This window comes from Arvicanthis niloticus, chromosome 6, assembly GCF_011762505.2.
Source record: "Arvicanthis niloticus isolate mArvNil1 chromosome 6, mArvNil1.pat.X, whole genome shotgun sequence".
In the NCBI taxonomy this organism is placed as follows: Eukaryota; Metazoa; Chordata; class Mammalia; order Rodentia; family Muridae; genus Arvicanthis; species Arvicanthis niloticus.
In genome coordinates this window covers 2,207,322-2,228,613 of record NC_047663.1, presented here as the reverse complement: position 1 = coordinate 2,228,613, position 21,292 = coordinate 2,207,322, and positions in this window count along the sequence as shown.

Genomic DNA, 21,292 nt, shown 5'->3' with positions numbered 1-21,292 from the left:
TTCTTAGTGATGGCTTCATCTGTGCAGCCTCTGAAATGGTTGTCTGCATTATCCTGCTCCATCTCCGAATACTATTTCTGGATGGTTGCTCTTTTGGGTTTGATTTCTAACCACACACACATGCAGAGATCTTGCAGCTCCCAACCAGAGCCTTTCTCCCTCCTGCCCTGTCCTTCGGTCACTTCCCCTTGGATCTCCACAGTGGCTGTGGTCAGCCCAAGGGTCAGCATTGCTAGGGTTAACAGGGAAGGATCTGGGCTGGCTTGTAGATTAGAGGAAAAGCAACACATGCAGGTGTCACAAAGAACAGGAAACAGACAGGCTCTCGGAGGTCAGGAGGCTGGGGCATCCTGTTTGGGCTGCTTCCGTGGTGGTTCACGTATTCTGTAGTAGGTAACAGAATGTTGAGTTAACAGCCAATCCCAAGCTCACAGTGTGTGGCTTGAGAGATTGAATAGGGCCTTCTGAGCTTGGCCCAATTCACACTCTGTCTGTTGGAAAGACTCCCCCACTGCAGGTGACTCAGGGCTGGAGCCATCTGGAAACCTCTTCCTTTGGTGCTAGCTGTCAGTGGGGTCCTAGGCACAGACTTCCTCAGAGCAGGATGTCTTCCCTGCATTCTGACTCAGGACTTTCTTAGTCCAGCAGCTGGGCCAAAGCTGGCCACCAAGACCAGCTCAATTCACGAGGAAGGGACGGACGTACTGTGTAAGAGGCTGGGGTGGGAGCACCAAACATGAAGAGCTGGGAGTTTGTTTTCAAACTGCTGCTGGCGGGAAGTGTGCTCCAGGCTCCCATCCTCTGCCTTGGTCCCACAGAACCTGTAGGATCTACCTCCAGATGGGTTTAACATTCAGATTCTTGGCTAGGAGGTTTGGAGCTTAGAGGCCCTATTTTGGCCCCGTGTCTCTCCTGGCCCATGGTCTGGTAGGGGTCAAGATCTGAGGACATGTTGGTGTGTTTTACACACCTGAGGTTTTCCTGATCTCAGACTGCTGTGCAGCCATGAATCAGCCTGGACATGGGCTGACTTTGAATCCTGGCCACCAATGTTCCAATTGAGAGGCACTCTGGGGGTGGGGGGACCCCAGGAGCTGGTATTTTTTTTTAATCACTTATAATTTTAAAGTGTGTGCAATGTGTGTAATAAATATAACAATGTGTATTTAGCAGTTAAATAAAATCACACATATGCGATGTATATCTGGTGTATGTGCATGCATACACACACTTGCCGGGATTTTTTTTTTTAAAGTAAGCTATTTGGAATAATTGTAGATTCACGTGTTCTTATCAGAAACAACACTAAGAGATCTGGATGGCCTTGACGTGGTTTGCCCTCCAGCATACCATTACTGTGAGTATAGCCATAACTCACACAGTTTCAGCATATGAGGACCGCCTTCACTGCTCTCTGGAGCCACAAGCTCCATCTCCCTTTGTTAACCCCAGCCACCATGATCCTCTCTACTCATCTGTCACCTGTCATTTCAAGGATGTTACATAGACAGCTTTATACAGCATCGAAGCCTCTCCTTAAGTTGGGCTTTCTCCCTGTAGCCATGGCAGGCTTGGAACTTGCTGTATAGACCAGGCTGGCCTCAAACTCACAAAGATCCTCCTGCCTCTGCCTCCAGAGTGCTGGGATTAACAGCATAAAATGATACAACTCTGGAAAGCAGTTTGGCAGTTTCCATGGAAACAAGCACAGCTATGAAGTAACACACAGTTTCATTCCTGAGAATTTAAGAATTTATCCCAGAGACATAAAGATCCATGCTCACAGGGCATTGTCAGTGGGGATAGACTCATCCCTTGTGGAACTGCAGGACCAGATAAACCCTTCCTTCTGTAAGGTGCCTGCCTCGATCACGTATGTGTGTTTGCTTTGCTTTTTCACAGCAACAGAAAAGTAGCTAAAGGTGCAAAACGGATATGTCGATTTTCTTTTTTAAAGATTTATTTCTTTATATTTAATTTTTTTTTTTTTTTGGAGACCGGGATCTCCAAAACTGTAGCCTGGTTTGTCTAGCTATCCAGTGCCTCAGCAGGACAGCCTCAAACTAACAGAGATCCACCTACTTCAGCTTCCTGGGTGCTGGAACTAAAGGTGTCTGTTGCCACTCCTGGGAAAGAAAGATTTACTGTTTCCAAAATGTTCTGCATTACCTGGTGGTGGTGTGTGCCTTTAATCCCAGCACTCAGGAGGAAGAGTCTGGCTGAGCTCTTCGAGCTAGCCTGATCTACATACAGAGTTCCAGGAAAGCCAGGGCTACATAACAGAGATACTGTTTCTCAAAAATCACAAAACAAAACAAAATGGCAAAATTGTTGTGTATGAATGAATACAATGTAGTATACGTGGTCCAGGGAGTTAAGGGCGTTGTCAGCTGCCTGGTGTGGGTGTTGGGACTCTGTCCTCTGGAAGAGCATTGAGGGCTCTGGCCACGGAGCCATCTCTCCATTGCCTGCTGTGTACATTTCCCTCCAGGATGTGTGTGAATATGAATCTTTGTGTCTCTGGGATAAGTTTCCAGGAATGCAGTTGGTGGTTATTTCATTGTGTGTTTGCTTCCTAGGAAACTGCTAAACTGTTTTCCAGAGCTGTGTCATTCTATGCTCTCATAGCAAGGAATGACTGCTTCTCCACATTCTCACCACCATATGCTTTTGTGACCATTTCTTATTTTAGCCATTCTGATGGGGATGTGTTGATATCTTCTGGTGGTTTTAATTTGCATTTCCCTGACAGAGAAAGACCCGAAGTCTCTACATGTGCTCATCCACCATCTGTGTCACCTCTAAGGGAATCGCCACTCACATCTTTTTTGCCCATTTTCTACTTTTTTTTTAAATTGAGTTTTTTTTTGTTGTTGTTGTTGTTTAGTTTTGGTTTTTCAAGACAGAGTTTCTCTGACCTTGAAAAGCTGAATTTTTTAAGATTTATTTTTATCTTATTTATGTGTATCTATATATGTCTAATTGTATGCTGCAGGTGTACAGTGCCCACAGATGCTAGAAGAGGAGAAATTCCCCTGGAGTTGTAGTTAGGTGAGCCACCAGACATGGTGTTGAGAACTGAATCCTCATATTCATGAAGAGTAAAAGGTGCTCTTAACTGCTGAGCCATCTTCCCAGCTCTGTTCTCTAAGGATAGATAGATAGATAGATAGATAGACAGGTAAATGATATAGAGGTAGATGGTAGATAAATAGATAAATGATACATAGGTAGATAGTAGAAAGCTATCTACTAGTAGATAGATAAATGATAAGCGGATAGTAGGTAGATAGATAATAGGTAGGTTAATGGGTAGATAGAAGGTAGATAGATAAATAGACGGTAGATGATAGGTAGATAGATGTTAGATAGGTAGATAGATAGGTAGGAAGGTAAATAGGTAGATAGGTAGATGATAGGTAGGTAGATGGGTAGATGATAGATAGATAGATAGATAGATAGATAGATGGATTGATAGATGGACAGATAGATGGGTAGATAGATGGATTAATGGGTAGATGGCTCTGGGTAGTGAATGAGAAGTTCCCCAAGCATTTCACCACTGACTCTCATCCCCAGTGGTCTTCTTGTTTGTTCAGTGTTGGGACAAAATGTCTGATAGAGAAACTTAAGGGAAAAGAGTTATTAATTTTGACTCACAGTTCAAGAGTGCAGTCCACCATGGTGGGAAAGGCCGTGTGTGTGTGTGTGTGTGTGTGTGTGTGTGTGTGTGTGTGTGTATGTGTGTAGGGGGGGAGTCTGACTGTACCTGCTTCCCAAGTGCCTGGCTTACCTCATTTATACGCAACCCAGTGCCCAAGCCCAGGGAATGATGTCTGCTTCCTCTTGTTAACCGTCAAGATGTCACCCAGGGGTGAGCCTGGGGACTTGCTTCCTGGTGATTCTAGAAGCTGTAACAGTGATGGCTCTAACCATCACAACTCCAGGCCTGTTTTCACTTTTTGTCTTGAGACAGAGTCTCACTAAGAAGTCAACATAGCCTGACGCTGGTAATGCTCCTGCCTCGGCCTCATGGAGTGATTGGGATTACAGGCCTATGCCCCAGATTCCAAGATTCCACTTGGTTTGTTTTTTTCTTTTTTCTTTTTTGGTTTTTGTTTTTTTTTTAACTTTTACTTCTGAATAATTTCCAATTTATAGAAAAGTTGTTAGACTAGTGCAAAAAAACCCACCCACGTTCTATTCGCCCTGGTTCCTAAAGTGTCAACCGCTTTCCACACTTCTTATTCTATTTTTGAACAGTTTGGGAGTCCGCTGCACACAGATGCCCGCCGTCTCCTGGCCAGCTCCACACTGAGGCAGCATAGCTACCCAGACCAGGACGCTGATGCAGCTGAGAACCATCAGGCCCTGCCCCTGCCCCTGCCCCTGCCCCTGCCCCTGCCCCTGCCCCTGCCCCTGCCCCTGCCCCTGCCCCTGCCCCTGCCCCTGCCCCTGCCCCTGCCCCTGCCCCTGCTCCTGCTTCACCAGTCACCCACTAACGCTCTTGTGGGTCAAGAACACAGCCTCTCCAGGTGGTGGTGGCACATGCCTTTAATCCTAGAACTCAGGAGGCAGAGGCAGACGGATCTCTGAATTGTAAGCCAATCTGATCTACAGAGTGAGTTCTAAGACAGTCATGGTTACACAGAGAGACCCTGTCTCAAAAGAAAAACCAAAATAAATAAATAAGTAAGTAAAACCAAAGCAAACAAACAAATAAGAACATAGACATACAAGACTGTTGTCATGTGATGTCCTTCATCTTAGAAAAAAATCTTCCTGAAAGACACGGTCCTGTGAAGATTTTGTTCCACGGTTTGGTCTGAGAGTTGAATCAACTGCTTGGAATTCACAGAGGAAGACGTGCAAAGAATATCTAACCGATGTATACACGAAGGCCAGAAGCCAGAAGCTCACTCCAGGCCTCACAGAAGTCCACAAGGCCTCCAGGGTTATCATTCTCTTCTGTAAGATCGAGAAGGCCTGCAGCTGGAACTCTGGAGGTGGCTGTCATTTGACCAGGTAACCAAGGTGTCTTAGGTCACTTCTTAACATCTCACTTAAAACAATCTGAATTAGCCTTGGGCTGAGTCTGTAGCTCAGTGGTAAAGCATGTCCCTTAACCCTGCAACCCAGGACAACCACCTTCCCTTTTTAAAGATGGGTCCCATGTAGCCAGGCCAGCCTCAACCTCATTATGTAACTGAGACTACACTTGGACCCTCCTGGTCTTAATTTCTGAGTTCTGGAATTACAGGCATGTGCCGCCATGCCCAGGTTAGTGGATTGACTTTTGAATTCTTCTGTGTTTCCTTTCTGAAGAGTACAGGCCGGTGATGTAAGATACCCGAGTTCAGACTGTCTGTCTCTGTTGCATCAGGTCCCACTCCTCTCTCGGAAGTGATGTTGCATGCCTGTGCCACAGCGTGTCAGCAGGCCCGGGGTGTCTGCTCGTCCCTCTCTGGTGATGGTAATATTTGCCACTTGGCTGAAGGTGATGTCTGCCAGGTTCCTCCATGGTGCAGTTAATTAATTAGTATTTTGAACTTACTAATTACTAAGTAATAATTAGCAAGTGCTTTGAGAGCAGATAGTCAAGGCTAAGTAAATAGCCTGCTTCCTCCGACCTTTCACCAGGAGTTGGAGCATCCGCTGTTGATTCCCTGAATCAATTATTAATACGCTAGTTGCCAAATGGAAGCTCTCTGGTCCCATTATTCCTTCTGCATTTGGGAGTCAGCTTTCTCCCCCCATTCACGTATTCAATCATTTATTTTTAACATGAATTATTTACATAGTAAATAAAGATAGCAATCCATTACTATATTGTGTTGTTCAGATTGTCCTGGGTCTGGCCGAAGGGAAGCCCTTCCGGCCAGTTCCTGCCCTTTCCCTGTGGCTCCCTCCATTGTCCCTTGAGCACTTCCTGGCTTTCTGACACAGGGAACATTTAAGCTCATCCTGCATGCTCTGTGTCCAGCCATCCTGCCCTTGGCTCCTCCCAGAGCCCCCGACTCCAGTTAGCTCAGGACTGAGAAGGCGGTTTCCCAGCTGGGTCCTCTCACTGCTTGCTAGGACTTTGCTGCCTCTGGGCCAGACCTAGACATACACTCTCCCATGTCTATTTCTAGACCTGTCTATAATAAGAAACCCGAGTTCACGCCAGTGCCACAGCTGCAGCCCCACACTGTCCCCCTTTCAGGATCCACACTCCCTCTCTAAGGGGCACTGGGCACAGTTCGTGTAAGTCCCCGTGGCCTCCTGTTTCCTCATGTCAGCAAGCACCCACTCCCTGGTTCATGGGTTTCATGAAAGAGGATCGAGGAGAAGGAGGCATGATGTTACCTTCTTGGGCCCCAAATGACCACAAACCGGGGGTTAAACAACAAACATTTATTTTCACCGAGGTCTTGAAGCTGGAAAGTTGAGAATGCCTGCCGTATATACATGAAAGGCTTCGTAGGGACGAGCGGAGAGAGGACTTATCCTGTGCTCCGTCCAGCTTCAAGGGTGCTAGTGATGATCCTCGGTGCCCTTGGTGTGCAGGTGTGCAGCTTTCCTGAGGCCACTTATGTCTCCATGTAAATTATTCTCACCTTATGGAGATCTGTCACTGAATCTGACCATGGTTCTGACATCAATCCTGTTGCTTAGCTCAATGGTCGACAGTTCTACCTTAACCTTGGTTATAGCCAAGGACCCTGCTCCCAAAGACACAGGTATCTCAAAATCAATCTCTGTCTGTTTCTCTCTCTCTCTCTCTCTCTCTCTCTCTCTCTCTCTCTCTCTGCCTATCTTTCTCTCTGTGTGTCTCTCTGTCTCTCTGAGTGTGTGTGTGTGTGTGTGTGTCTCACCAAACTTGTTTGTTGTTCTAGAACTTACTACGCAGCCTGGGGAAACACAATCTAAAGTAGTCAGTATTCAGGCCCCATGCCCATGATGAACCCCAGGGCCTGCAACTGTCTCTCAGGACATCTGGGCTTGGATCCAGGTTCAATCTCAACACTGAGGCCATTACCTAAAGAGCAATGGGAGCAGCTGTAGGCAGGAGCTTTTCAGAGGGTAAGACTCTGGCCGACTCCAGCTAGAGGCAGGAGCCCTCTTTAGGGACTCCTCTGCTTCTCCATGACAGCAACTTGCTTCTGTGTGTCACATTTCTTCTCCAGTCCTTTTGGAGAGCTGTCTGGCTATGGAGGGACAGCTTCATTTGGCTGAAGAGCACTGGAGTTAGAACAACCTTCCTCATGTAGATCCCTCAGGGGTCAGTGGAAGCCTCCCTCCAAAACTGTGCTAGACCAGGAAATGTCAGTGGTTCAAGCAAGAGGAGGTAGGCTCAGATTCCTATCCACAAGAGGAGGGTCTGAGCAGAGGCCCTACCTCAATCAATCTTCTGTATGTATCCTCCTATTGGAAGGCTGTGGTTCTAACTTTATCAGGTATCAGCCCATTTTACTATTTACTTACTTCGAGATACTGCCTTATTGTGTAGCCCAGGCTGGACCCAAACTTGAGATTCTCCTGCTATCACAATGCCTGGCTCTCAGACGATCATAAAACCTTCCATCCCACAGAGCTTAAGAGAACCTCAGCCCAGCAAGCATGCGTCCTCAAAACCAGTTCAGGCCCATTTTTCCCATGCAAGCAGGAGTGTCTACGTATTGCCACTCCTAGAGAGCTTAGGGGCTCCCGAATTTACTCTCTTGTCAGGAACTAGCCAGGATCCTGATGGGGCTTTTAGTAGCTTCAAACCTATTCTTGCATCTGGAGTCCAAGAAGAATATCAAACAATATTGAGCAGATCTCAGAGGTCGTTCAGGAAGACACAGACACTCTAAAAGACACACCAAGGTCTGCACAAGACTTATACTGGCCTCTACCTGCCAGAGTCTGCACTAAACCCGAACTGCCTCTACAGAGAATGAATGGGTCTGTTTGGACCCTGGTCTCAGAGAAAGGCTAGAAAGGGCTGTGTCCCTTGAGCTGAAGCAGACTCGGCTCTCTGACGGAGGCCACACCATTCTCCCTGCTCAGGGGTTCATGTGTTTGATGAATTTGTCATAACTTGAAAGGCCCCAGTTTCTACACTAACTTCTCGTTCCAGTTCAGTTGCCCATGGAACCACAGGCGGGTTAATTGCATGTCCATCAACAAACTCAGAGAGCACACAAAGCCTTCCCACCACCATAGCATGTATTCCTAAAGTTTAGGCACCCTGCTCTTTTGCTTCTCGGTGGGCAAGACTGGGTGTGGGCTTCTGCCTGCAAAAGCCAAGCCAGGAGACTGCTATTCTGGGAGCATGACCAGTGAGAAGCCTACACTTCCTGGTAAGCCCCATTCCCAGTCCTCCCATGTAGGTATGAGACAAGCTGGCACGACTTCTCAGGGCCTCTGTCCAGTAACATTCATGCCGGAGGGAGTGTGTCCCCACCCAGCAGCTCCACTATTGGGGCTTATACTGCCAGTCTCAGCCCATCGGACAAGAAGTTATGAAGGAAGGCACGCAGGGACCGGTTCACCACAGCTGACTCGGAATCCAGCACAGAGCCTTCAGTGAGGGGGATTGAAGGAGGCAACATAGAAGATGGACCACGGGGGAGTCATGTGGAACACAGAACACAGGAAGCCAGGGGGGAAAGATCTCCAAAATACTGAGGCATGCGGTTGTGTGCATGGCAAACTGGCAAAGCCAAGTGTGGTGCCTGTGCTGCTGACCCGGAACTGACAGGCGTTTCCGGGGAGCCATGCACACCTGGATGGTTCTTGTCCTTCAGAATCTTTTATGTCCTTCGATTTTTTTAAAAAAAGGTTTATTTACATATTTTATGTATACATGCGCTTCGTCTGCATGTATGTGTGGACACCAGAAGAGGGCATCAGATTGTGAGCCGCCATGTGGTTGCTGGGAACTGAACTCGGGACCTCTGGAAGAACAGCCAGTGCTCTTAACTGCTGAGCCATCTCTCCAATCCCCTATCAAATTTTTGATAAACACAAAATAAAACAACAACAACAAAAAAAAGTGTAGATCTGGGATGTAGCTCAGGGGTAGGAAGGAAGCTTACTTACTATGAATGAAGTCATACCCTGGATTCCATTCCATCCTTAGCACTGGGGGTTAGAGGGGCTGGATAGACAGACAGACAGACAGACAGACAGGGGAATAAAGGAAGAAAAAAAAGGAAGAAAGAAAGGTTAAAGGGGAGTCTGGACAGAGGGCTCACCAGGTAAAAGTGTTTGCTTTGGGTGAGATTTCTTCCCCACAAAACCTGACATACTAGGTTTGATCCCTAGAACCCTGGTGCCTGTGGACCTGTGGCCCAGCCCTTGTCCTGTCAGCAGGGCTGACTGTCTCAGGTTAATGCCTGGATCCCTGAGTACCTAGGTGCCTAAGGACTTGGGTATATGGAAACCTGGACACTCAGTGTTTGGCCGGGGCACAGGAAAAGGGAAATGAGGGTGTGCCAAGAATGATACCGGAAGGCACAAGGAGACACCTAAGTGTGTTCTTCAGCAGCAGCCGGGCGTGGTGGTGCATGCCTGCCATCCCAGCACTTGGGAGATGGAGGCAGGGGAATCCTAAGTTATCTTTAGCCAGGCTGGAGAGATGGCTCAGCAGTTAAAACCACTTGCTGCTCTTATAGGGGTACTGGGTTCAATTCCCAGCACCTATATAGTTGCTCACAACTGTCTGTAACTGTAGTTCTAGGGGATCAGATGCCCTCTTCTGACTTCTGTGGGTGCTGGGCACACATGTGATGCATGTACATACATGCAGGCAAAACACAATAAAAGTTAATACATGAAAGGTACACTTAGACAACTCTATCCTTGCCTACACTGCAGGTTTGAGGGCAGCTGGATAATAAGAAATCCTGTCTCAAAATAACAAAGCAGTGGGGGGAGGGGGCAGAGAGATGGCTCAGCAGTTAAGAACATTGGCTGCTCTTCCAGAGGTCCTGAGTTCAATCCCACCACCGACAGAGCAGTCACAGCCACCTATTAACTGCAGTTATGGGAGCTCTAGCTACTCTTCTGATCCCCAGGCACCAGACACCAAGTGGTGCACAGTCATGCATACAACGTTTAAAGAAAAAAAAATTATTTTAAGAAAAGAAAGGGCCATATACCTTTATTTCCGTCACTCGGGAGGCAGAGGCAGGCAGATCTCTGTGAGTTTAAAGCCAGCCTGGTCTACAGAATGAGTTCCAGGATAGCCAGGGCTACACAGAGAAATCATGTCACAAACAAACAAAAACCAAACAAACAAAAAACCCCACTGAGCTAAGGGATGAAGGGCTGCCCTGAGCTCACCTTGGGCCATAGGCAAACACCTTTAGACCTGTCAGAGCAGAGGCTGACAGGAGCTGGCCAAGGATGACAAGGGGGAACAGTAGAATGACCCACAGACCCACATTTCAACAGACAAGAAGGATTCCATGCAGAGCAGGGCTGCTGTGTTCTCCCACAGTAAAGGCAGGATCTTGTCCACAGCGCTGTGAGAGAGCCAAGCATGGTTGAGTGATTTAGAAGCCACAGAGGAGCCTCTCCTCTACCAGACTGATCAAAGGCAAGCTTAGGCAGAGTGTGGCATCCTGAGGCTGCCGGACTGGTGGCTGCTGGGTTCCTCCGCTCACCACATCTTCTCTGAGAAGGGTGTAAGGTCATAAGGCTTGGATCCCACAAATTGCTAGCCCTCTCTAGAGTCCTAAGGGGCATAAGCTACCTTGTAGGGATCCTGGGAATGGAATGGCTCTGGGCAAGCCAGCTGACAAGCAGCTAGTGTCCCCATGAGAGATCCCTCTGCAAGGACAAGACAAGAGGGTGCCACAGTTCTAAAGGTGCCCTGGAAAGCTGCCTCTTGCTCCTTACTCTGGATACCAAAGAAGCCGGGTGACATGGTGACAAGTGCTGGTCTTACAAAAAAATGGGGTTGGGCTGGAAAGATGGCTCAGTGGTTAAGGACACTGCTGGCTCTTCCCAGAGGTACTGAGTTCAATTCCCTCCCGACAACCCTCCCAGTGCCTTATAGCTATTTATACTGGGATCTAACTCCCTCTTCAGGTATGCAGGTTTACATGCAGATAGAGCACTCATATACATAAAATAAATAAATCTTTAAAAAAGAAAAAGAAAAGACAAAAAGGGTGGGGTCTGAAGAAATGGCTCCATAGTTAAGAGGACTTGCTCTTGCAGAAGACCTAGTTTCAGTTTCCAGCACCCACAGGGAAGCTCACAATCACCTGTAGTTCTAATGCCAGGGCATCTGAAGCCCTCTTCCAACATATGCAGACACTGTGCATGTAGAAAAAAGCTCCTACACACATAAAGTAAAAGACAGTATAAATGTGTCAGGGAGTGGTGGTGCATGCCTTTAACCCCAGCACTTGGGAGTCGGAGGCAGGTGGATTTCTGAGTTTGATGCTAGCCTGGTCTAGAGATTGAGTTCCAGGACAGCCAGGGATATACAGAGAAACCCTGTCTCGAAAAACAAAAAACAAAAAACAAAACAAAACAAAACAAACAAACAAACAAAAAAATGAGCCAGGCGGTGGTGGCGCACGCCTTTAATCCCAGCACTTGGGAGGCAGAGGCAGGCGGATTTCTGAGTTCGAGGCCAGCCTGGTCTACAGAGTGAGTTCCAAGACAGCCAGAGCTACACAGAGAAACCCTGTCTTGAAAAACCAAAAAAACAAAACAAAACAAAACAAAACAAACAAACAAACAAAAACCCCAAAAAACCCCACAGTATGTATATTTGTAATTTTTGTTTTCTTATTTTCTGTGGGGTCTTTTGTGTGCATGTATGGCTGTGCACAGCATGCATGCAGTGCCTGGGAGGCCAAAAGAGGGCGCTGGATCCCCTGGAACTAACGTTGTGGATGGTTGTGAGCCACATGTGAGAGCTGGGAAACGAACCTGGGTCCTCTGCAAGAGCAACAAGTGCTCTTAAGTCAAGCCGTCTCCCTAGCCCTGCCCTGGCCAAAACAAACACACACACTACACACCATTCTTAAAATAGTTAAAATGTGAATTATATAAATTTACTTACATATATACATAAAGTCACAGGTTTTTCTCTCATTTATTTATGGAGTGTGTAATAGAGCGTGTGGAAGTCAGAGGAACAACTTGTTGGGGTTTGTTTTGTTCTTCAACCTTGTGCTTCAATTTAGATTGTCTGGCTTGGTAGCACACAAGTCTTGTGTGTTTCTACATGGTTTTGCCTGCCCACATCTCTATCTCCAGCGTGGTCTTGCCTGCCCTAGCCACAACTTCGTTTTGGTTTTTCAAGACAAGGTTTCTCTGTGTAGCCCTGGATGTCCTGGAACCCGCTGGCTGGCTGGCTGGCCTCAAACTCAGAGATCCACCTGTTTCTGCCTCCTAAGTTCTGGGATTAAAGTCATACTTCACCACCACCTGGCTCTCTAGCCACAATTTTTAAGAGTGAACAAATAAGAATCAAGTATAGTGGCTCTTGCTTGTTGTCCTTACACTTAGGAGCCCAGGAAGACAGCCAAGAATTTAAGGCCAGGACAGTTTATACAATGAGTGTCAGGTCAAGCATAGCTACATAGCAAGACACTGTCACAAGAAATAAGATATTTGCTCTTGGGCTGGAGAGATGGCTCAGCAGCTAAGAGCACTGGCTGTTCTTCCAGAGGACCCAGGTTCATAACCCAGCCCCCATATGGCAGCTGTCACAAGTGTCTGTAACTCCAAGATCTGACATCCTCACACAGACATACATGTAGGTAAAACACCAATACATATTTTAAAAAGAAACTGGCTTCTGAAGAGCAATACCAAGTGTTGACCTCTAATCCCACATGCACCCCATACATATATGCACACGTGCACACATATGCATATGTGCATATACACACAACTAATGCCAATAGGAACATGGCTGTAATGGTCCATCACTGAGGGAAGTCAGGGCAGGAACCTGGAGGCAGGAGCTGATGCAGATGCCATGGAGCGGTGCTGCTTCCTGGCTTGTTCTTCATGGCCTGCAGCCTGCTTTCCTACAGAACCCAGGACAGTCGGCCCAGGGATTGCTCCACCCCCAGTGGGCAAGGTCTTCCCCATCGATTGATCATTAAGAAAATGCCTTAAAGCTGGATTTTACAGAGGCATTTTCTCAGTTGAGGTTCCCTCCTTTCAAATGACTCTTGGTTATGCCAAATTGACGTAAACCCAGCCAGCACAACTGACCCCTTGTCAACTTGACACACAAATACATCACTGCTAAGCCATAACGTTTCCTTTCTTGTTCATCCCCAACATCACGTGAGTATCAACATACAATATAAATATTCCAAAATTTAGAAGCCTCAGTCTTTTAAAAAAAAAATAAGTTTCAGCCAGGCAGTGGTGGCGCACGCCTTTAATCTCAACACTTGGGAGGCAGAGGCAGGTGGATTTCTGAGTTCGAGGCTAGCCTGGTCTACAGAGTGAGTTCCAGGATAGCCAGGGATATATAGAGAAACTCTGTCTCAAAAAAAAAAAAAAAGAAAAGAAAGAAAAAGAAAAAAGAAAGAGAGAGAAAAAAAGAAAACAACAAAACAAAAAGCTTCTTTAAAATATTCAGTCTCTTTTAAAATCCCAAGTCTTTAAAAAGAATCCAACATCTCTTTAAAGTTTAAAGTCTCTCAACTGTGGGACCCTTTAAAATAAAAATAAGTTAAATACTTTCTTATCTCAAGAGAGAAGAATCAGAACACAGTCACAATCTGAACAAAGCAAAACCAAACTGCAAAATTGTAAATAACTCAATGTCCAATTTTCTGGGGTTCATTTGTGATCTTCTGGGCTTCTCCAAGGGGCTTGGGTCAATTCTCTAGCTCTGCCCTCTGAAGCACACAGAGGCTTTTCTAGGCTCAGACTGGCTCTGGTCCATGGCTTCTGCTGTTCTTCATGGTTGCCCCATGGTACTGACATGTCCAAAATGCTGGGGGTTTCTGCTACAACTGGGCTACACTTTCACCATTAGCCTCTCCTGGTCTCTCTTGGGGGGCTCTAACCCTGTCACACAGTGCCAAGCCTCAGTTGCTCTCCACGACTCTTTCGTGCTTTCAAAACCACCTGGATGACTCTTATACTACCAAGTTCAGCTGCCGGCTTAAGGTACAACCACATCTGGAACACAGTTTCTGTGTGCTGACTCTCAGGAAACCTTCCCAGAAGATATTATGGGTCTCCTCCCCCCACCTCCTCTTTCTTCTCCTCCCCTTCCTCTTCCTCCTCTTCTTTCTCTTCCTCCTTTTCCTCTTCCTCCTCTTCTTTGGTTTTGTTTGTTTGTTTGTTTGTTTGTTTGTTTTGAGACAGGATTTCTCTGTGTAGCTCTGGCTGCCTAGGACTCACTCTGTAGACCAGGTTGGCCTCAAACTCAGAGATCCCCTTGCCCCTGCTTCCTAAGTGCAGAGATCAAAGGCATGTGCCATCTCTTCCCTGCCGCTGGTCTCTTGTCAATCACAGCTGATTCTTCAGTCCAAGCTGACCAACATCCATTGTCCGAGCAACTAAAAGGTTTTAATTTAGTGGCTTTTGTCAATCACACCCAATTCTTCAGCTCCAGCCAACCAGACACCACAGATTCTTCATAAAAACGGCTCAGTAGAGTCTTTGCTTCTCTCTGAAACTTCACAAGCCAGGCCTCAATCGTCTGCATTTCTCCAAACAGCTTTTTCTGCCAAGATCCTACAGAGCAGCTCACATAACTTTGAACACGCAATGGCTTTTCTCATGAAAAGTTTCCAAATCCTTCACGGTCCTCTCAAAGCAACATGGTCTGTCACAGCAATCCCCACTCCTGGTACCAGTTTCTGTCTTAGGGTTGTTATTGCTGCAATGAAATGTCATAGCCAAAAACAACTTTAGGAAGAAAGGGTTTCATTTCATCTATATTTCCAGGTAACGGTTCATTGCTGAGGGAAGTCAGAGAAGGAGCCTGGAGGCAGAAGCTGATGCAGTAAGGGATGGTGCTTACCGGCTTATTCCTCATGGCTTGCATCAGCCTGCTTTCCTATAAAATCCAGGACAGCCAGCCCAGGGTTGGCAACTTCCAGACTGGGCTAGGTCCTTTCCCATCAGTCTCTCATTAAGAAACATTGTCCTACAGCTGGATCTCGTTTTGTCTTATTTTTTTTAAAGATTTATTTATTTATTTTATGTATATGAATGCACTGTCACTGTCTTCAGACATGCCAGAAGAGGGCATCCAATCCCATTACAGATGGTTGTGAGCCACTGTGTGGTTGCTGGGAATTGAACACAGTAACTGTGGGAGAGCAGTCAATCAGTGCTCTTAACCACTGAGCCATCGCTACAGCCTATAGCTAGATCTTATGGAGGCATTTTCTCAACTGAGGTTTTCTTCTTTCAAATGATTCTAGCTTGTATCAAGCTGACATAAACCTAGCCGGCACAACATTGTTCTAAGAATATATACACAGAAAAAAAAAAAAAAAAAAAACCTTCCCTTGGGTTGTATGATACCCTAACAGTTATCAATGTACTTACACGCACTGTTGAAGAAATATTTCATGCTGGTTTAGAGGTAAATACAGTTTGATAGCACAGTGTTCACGTAGATAAAGTCAAATTGATTGGAATTCCAATATGGACCTTTGCAACCAGGAAAGTTGTTTCATTACTCGATTTTGTTTCCTCATCTGGCAGCATAAATTTTCAGGAAGAATATGGGGAAACGGGCTGGAGAGATGGCTCAGCAGGTAAGAGCTCTGGCTGCTTTTCTAGAGGACCCAGGTTTGCTTCCCAGAACCCACATGGTGGCTCTTCTACAACTCCAGGTTCAGGCGATCTGACACCCTCTTCTGGCTTCTGCATGAACACATGTGGTGCACAGACATACATACAGACAAGACACCCATGCACCTAAAACAATAAAAAATTTTAAAATGTTTACGGGAAAACCCAAGTGAGGCAGAGGGGCATCTGAGACCAAGGAACTGTACGAATATGGAGAGGAGATAGAACAAGGCTTACACCTGACAAGCTCACTGGAGGAGCTGAAGAGTGTCAGTCAGCCTGACACATGGACCCACCCCTTAGCACCAGAGCCACCACCTGCCCACACCTCAGTTCCGGGTTCCGGGTTTGCAGAGGGTTTGCAGCTTCTGCAACTGTGGGGAAATGGATGATTTCTTGTTGACTAATACGCACAGGCTGTGGTCATCAAATAGTTTTTACTTACTTATTGTTTGTTTAACGTGTATGAGTGTCTCGCCTATACATATTCACATGGCAGAAAATTGAGGCAGGGAGGGGACTCCAGGGCTTCAATTAGCCTGGTGCTCGGTGACCACACAGCTGTCAGCCCCACGTGCTGGGACTTAGCTTGATGCATGGATACAAGAAAGAGATATGAGACCCTGTACAGGTCACCAACTGCCACCACAGCAGACCCAAAGGCCACTGCTCAGGCCTCCTTTGAGGATCTGGGGGTGACTCCCTCCCAGAGAAGCCTTCCACTGCAGGCTTTCTGACGCCACCCTGACCTGCCGCATGGTGTCCCCTCGCTGACCTCCTCCCTGAGGCTCCATCCTGTCCCTTCCCGCCCTTGCCATGACCCGATCTGAATTGCTGCTTTCCAGTCCCTGCTACGGCCTAAGTTCATGTCCCCGGCGGGGAGGGCACACTTCACACACCAGCTCCTGATGTCAGTCTGGTGGACAGCCACACAGGGCCCAGGTCTCTTAGAGGCTCTCCAACCCTGGACCCACAGTTTGAAGTACCCCTCAGACGATCAGGCCCAGGGCTACAGGCATGAGTGACTTCATCCTCCAACCCCTTTACTCTCCATGTGCTAAAGTCAGTCCTGGCCCTGGTCGTTCCCAGCCCCACCCGCTTTTCTCTCCCTGACTATCAGAAGTCCTCTCTGTTGCCAAATTGCTCAGCATGACTCCTCCCACCTAGCTCCACAGGCAGCCATTACTGCCCTTTTGTACGCAAGTTCCTGCCCTGGCTTCCCATCTTCAGTCCTAGAGCTAGAAGCTTTGGTGGTCTTCAAGCACCTCTGGAATCCAGCCACTCTCCGCCCAGATCCTCTAGGTGGTCATACCTTCGTCTCCCCTTCCTAACCCATAGGAAGAGCCCTGGCTTCCTTTCCCTTCTGGAAGCCTTAGGGCTTTTGCTACTCCCAGAAGCAGTCCTTACTCCTGTGGACCTGCTCCTTACCTCCTGCAGCTGTCCTCGGATGTCAGCGTGACCTGACATAAAATGGCAGCCCCACGTGTGTGCTTTGTTCATGATCTGGTCCTCGCTTCCTCATAAGCCCCGGAGTCTGGCTCCATGTGGGATTTCTCTTCCCCTGTCCACATGTCAGGCCCGCAGGCCCTGGGTGGATGAATGGTGACTGAACCGTTGAGCTAGCTGACTGTGCAGCCGGACAACAGGAAGACATGCCCCTTGCCAACAGCTGTCTCCTCAGGATAGACCTCAGGAGACCCTGCTTGGGAGATTTCTGGAATAGGGTGGGCTAGGGGTCCTGCCTAGGTCAGGTAAGTGGAAGAGGCTCTCCCTGGGAACTGTGACAGGGTCTTGGTCAGGCCTTCAGCTGCCCAGGCAGGCAGCTCAGTTCACTGCCTGAGGATCACAGAATGAGGACAGAATGCAGCCACTCTGCAGGGAGGGAGCTGAGTAGTCACAGGGGGCAGGACACTGATAAGCTTTGTAGCCTGCCTGCAGCCTTGTCCTGAGGCCCCTCTGCTTAAGCCTGTGGGTGGGCTTTGAGTAGCCAGTAAAGGCCTAGATGATTGGCACAAGAGCAGTCAAATAGACCAGTGGACAGGAGGGCGGATCCAGGAAGCCACCCCTCCCCCACCTGCTGATTTATAACAAAGACCACTGCAGTGCAGCAGGCAGTACAGACCAGCATTCCAAGCTGCCCCTTCAGCTGGGCAGTGACAGGGAGACGCTGCCCCAAGTCCAGCATCACATTATATAAATATTTAAAAATAATTGGAAGTGGATCATGTACCAGAGGCGAAAAGTAAAACCCCTGGCCTAGAATAAAATGTAGGAGCTTTTCCAGGTGTTGTTTAGCAGAGATTTCTGCTTCGGGAGACCAATGGCAGTAACTATGAAAACCAGACTGAACCTCATGGAATCTGAAAACCATGGGTCTGCGGGTAAAAGTGCCAGCCACCAAACCAAATGACCTGAACTGGATCCCGGACGGATGGACACGGTGGATAAGTACAGTTCCTGCAAGTTCTCCTCTGACCTCCATGCATGCATTTGGCACACATATGCATACTGACACACAAATGAATAGATGTAATGAATTTTTAATAATTGATTTTTATTTTATGTGCATTAGTTTATGCCTTTGTGAGGGTGTCTGATTCCTTGGAACTGAAGTTATAGACAGTTGTGAGCTGCCATGTGGGTGCTGGGAATTGAACCCAGGTCCTCTAGAAGCGCACTGAGCTTCATCTCCAGGCTCTGTGACAATTTTCTTTAACTGCTAGCAGGGTAGTTGCGTAGTAGAATGTTCACCTAAAGATACACAAAGCCCTGGGCTTGAACCCTGGCACCACAGGGGAGGGAAGACATTAAGAACTTGGAGGTGCCCTCAGGAGTCACACGCCCCCTTCCCACCTCTGCGTGCTGTGATAGGAGGACAGCGAGATGTTTTGTCAAGATTTTGCATCAATACCACAACAAGACCTCCTACAAATCAGTAAGAAACAGCAAAGCAGTCATTTTGTGGAGCCGAAAGGCATCATACCGGCTCAAACGCAGGTGAACCCTTCAGTCATCAGGGTAAGGAGTCTTTCCCGGAGGATATTACTTCATACTCCCTAGAACAGCTTAAGCTAAGAAAGACAATTCTGAGTCGGCGAGGCAGGGAGAGAGCAAGAGTTCAAGGCAGGATGAGCACAGCCAAGACTCATTGGCCACTACAGCACACTCTGATGCCTGGTGATGACCCAGCTGCCCCACTCCTAGCTGTAGTTAACAGGCCATGGCTCATTTTCTATGTCAACTTGACTAGGCTGGGAGATGTCCAGACATAGACTCTGGGTGCATCTGTGAGGGTATTGTCTAGATGAGGTTATCCTTTGACAGGGTGCATGTAGACTGAGCGCAGAAGCCTGCCCTTCCTGATGGGGGTGGGTCTCATCCCATCAGTTAAAGAAAGGACCAAATGGAACAAGAGTTCTGATCCTCCCTAGAGTAAGAGGGACTTTCTTCCAGTCTGACTGAGCCAGAACAAGCGGCACCATCTGCTGCCCCGTCCTGCGGAACTCACCAACTCTGTAATCACATGAGACAAGTCCTGTTAACAAGCTTCTTTGTGTGGACATCAACATAGGTGTCAGTGTAGTGCACGTTAGCCGTGTCGATCCAGAAAACCCCAAGGTAATCCATAAGTCAAACAAGAGCTTATGACGAAATAAGAGTGTCCGAACCAACTTCAGCCCCGCAGGACACAGTTAGTGCCTTGGTGTTCTGGACGCTGAAGTCTGAAGTCCATTTGTGGGGAGAGTCAGGTCCTTCTGAAAGACCCAGGGACATTCTTCCACGGTCTCCAAGTTTCTGTGGGCTGTAGGATCTTTGCTTACCTTGGCTTGAAGCTGGCCACTCCCACCCCTGCCTCATACCCAGGGGCTTTTCTTCCTCCCTTCCATCTCCTCTCCACAGATCAGGCCTATCTCTTGTCACATGTTTGCTTTGCCAGGCCTCTGGGCCCGCTTTCTCCATCCACAGCATTTTTCCTTCCTCTTTCAGAGGCTGAGAACCCCTAACCCCCGCCCCCCAGAGACTAGAAAGGTGTGTGGGGAGCCGTGCCTCCTGTGACCAGATGTTGGCCACAAAGACAACAGCATCGATCACAGTGTACAGTTCTGGTAGCTGGGCAGGGTGGCTCACATCTGCAATCTCAACATGTGGGAGACTGGGGCAGGAGGATTGCAGCAAGTTCTAGACCAGCCTGGGCTAGATAGTGAGTTCCAGGTCAGCCCAAACTATTCAGGTAGGCCCAAAATATAAAAAGTAAAAAGATTGATTTAAGCTGGGCGGTGGTGGCCCACGCCTTTAATCCCAGCACTTAGGAGGCAGAGGCAGGCGGATTTCTGAGTTCGAGGCCAGCCTAGTCTACAGAGTGAGTTCCAGGACAGCCAGGGCTACACAGAGAAACCCTGTCTCGAAAAAAAAAAAAAAAAAAAAAAAAAGATTAATTTAAATTATTTATAGGAGTTGATGAAATGGCAGAGAGGTTGACGGCGTGTACTCGAATCCATGGTTCTGCCCCAAGCACCACATAAACAGTGTGGCACAGCCCTGGAATCTTGGCACTTGGGAGGGGGAAGCAGGAGGTTCAGAAGTTCAATGCCATCCTCAATTAACAGCCAGTTCACATCCAGTCTGGAGTACATGAAAACTGTCTTCAAAAATTAAACAGGGCAGGTGTGGTGGTGCATGCCTTTAACCTCAGCACTCTAAAGGCAAAGGCAGGAGGATCTCTGTGAGCTTAGGGCCAGCCTGGTCTACATCATGAAACCCTATCTCAAAAAAAAAAAAATTAATAAAACATAAAACAAAACCAAAAGTTACGACTCTAGACAGGTGGGGATGGGGAGGAAGGACTATTGGGCGTATAGAAGATAGCACAGGAAAAGGAGAGCGTGATCAGAATGTGTGTGCGTGTGCACGTACGTGTACGTACATGCCTGTGTATGTGCATATCAAACTGTCAAAGAACAAAATTAATCAATACAAGTTCAAATGAGTAGATATCAATTAATTAAATAAATGCAGCAGTAGCCTTATCTCAGAGTCATCCAAGTTTGCAAGGCTGCGGCTTGAGGCCAGGCGATGCACCAGTGGCTGGGACTTCAGCCCAAGGGACAGCTACAGCTAGATGAAAAAGACAAAACCAAAGCCTGGCTGTCCCTCACAGGCTGTGCGGCTGGGAACAAGTGACTTTTCCTCTTTGGACCCCATTGTCCCCCAAATGTTCACAGAGGATATTGTTTCTCTACACCCTGCAGGCACAATCAGATCACTGGCTGGAACTTTCTCCTGGTGAAGAAGGCCCTGATCTTCTGAGCCCAATGAGGACCTCAGAAGGTTGCTCTGATCTCCAGCTTCTGGAATCGCTCCAGGCCTCTAGACTGCATCCAGAAAGAAAAGGAAAGCCACAGCCAGTGTCTCCTTTCACCCAGGATGCAGCCAGGCAAGGGAACAGTGGGGACTTTTTTTTTGTTGGAGGTAGAGTCTCACACCACAGCCCAGGCTGGCCTGGAACTTGTTACAGAGG